We start from the raw sequence: 1,297 nt of genomic DNA on the forward strand, positions 1-1,297 counted from the left end.
GTGGGGGCTCCTGGTTTTGGACACAGTAGCTCTTTCTGTCTGAGTCCGGGGCCATCTCACAGCTGGGGACCGTGGGCAGGTCATTTCTAGCCTCTGTGCTTCGGCTTCCTTCTCTGTAAAGGAGTCTACAACACATCTACTGAAGGAGGGAGGGAGAGGGGGTGGAAAGGGTTGGCCCAGGCCCCAGGTCATGCACCATCTCCTGACACTCTGAGGACACCCTTGAACTCACCTCCCCTTCCCTGCATCTCCCCATTTATATGAGCCACCACTCCCGGCCCCAAGGTCTGCCTCTGGTGGGTTGCCGAGCCACCCGACGTGTGACCACAGCTGCCAGGTAAGGCCTGGGTTTGTAGGCACCACCCAGGGCTCTCCTGTTTGCACCCCTAGGTCTAGGTGCCAGAGGAGCGAGTACATCTGCTGTTCCCACCTCTGCTAGCAACTGGTCTGGCCCGCCAAGTTCGGAGTTTGGTCTTCCCAGACTGGCCTCCCTTCTCCAAGGCTGCTGCCCACTCTTGCTCTCCCCTCAAGCCTTTCCTCTTGTAAGTTACGAGCTAGGGAGGAGAGTCTGAGGGGCTGGCAAAGGGGGAGGGGACCCTGGAACCCTAGGACTCACAGCCTAAGAAATGTGGTGGTGGCGCCTGGGTGGCTCAGTTGGGTAAGCCTCCAACTCTTGGTTTCGGCTCAGATCATGGTCTCAGGGTGGTGAGACTGAGCCCCGCGTTGAGCCTGGTTAAGATTCTCTCTCTTCCTCTCCCTCTGCCCCTCCCCCCTCTCTCCATCTCTAAAGAAAAGAAATGTGGGTGTCAGCTCCTCAGGGTGCTTCCATCCCAGGTACCCTGTGGGCAGGCCTCTGGCCCTGGTCTGACACTACTTCTTTGTGTCCTATATATATAAAATACACACACACACACACACAGGAAGTGGGGTGGGGAGGGGATTTATTTTGTGGGATTGGCTCACTCAGTCGTGGTGGCTAAATCTGATATCTGCAGAGCATGGGGCAGGCTGGAGACCTGGGAAGAGATGATGCTGCAGTCTGGTGTCCAAAGGCCGTCTGGAGGCAGAATTCCTCATTCCCTGGGGAATGTTAGGCTATGCTCTTAGGGCCTCAAGTGCTTGGATAAGACCCATCCACATTATGGAGGGTAATTTGCTTTACTCCATGTTTGCCAATTTAAATGTTAATCACATCCAAAAAATACCCTCTGAGGAACATCTAGACTGGTGTTTGACCAAACATCTGGGCACCATAGCCTAGCCAAGTGGACACATACAATTAACCATCACAGACCTC

Source organism: Halichoerus grypus, chromosome 10, assembly GCF_964656455.1.
Source record: "Halichoerus grypus chromosome 10, mHalGry1.hap1.1, whole genome shotgun sequence".
Classification (NCBI taxonomy): Eukaryota; Metazoa; Chordata; class Mammalia; order Carnivora; family Phocidae; genus Halichoerus; species Halichoerus grypus.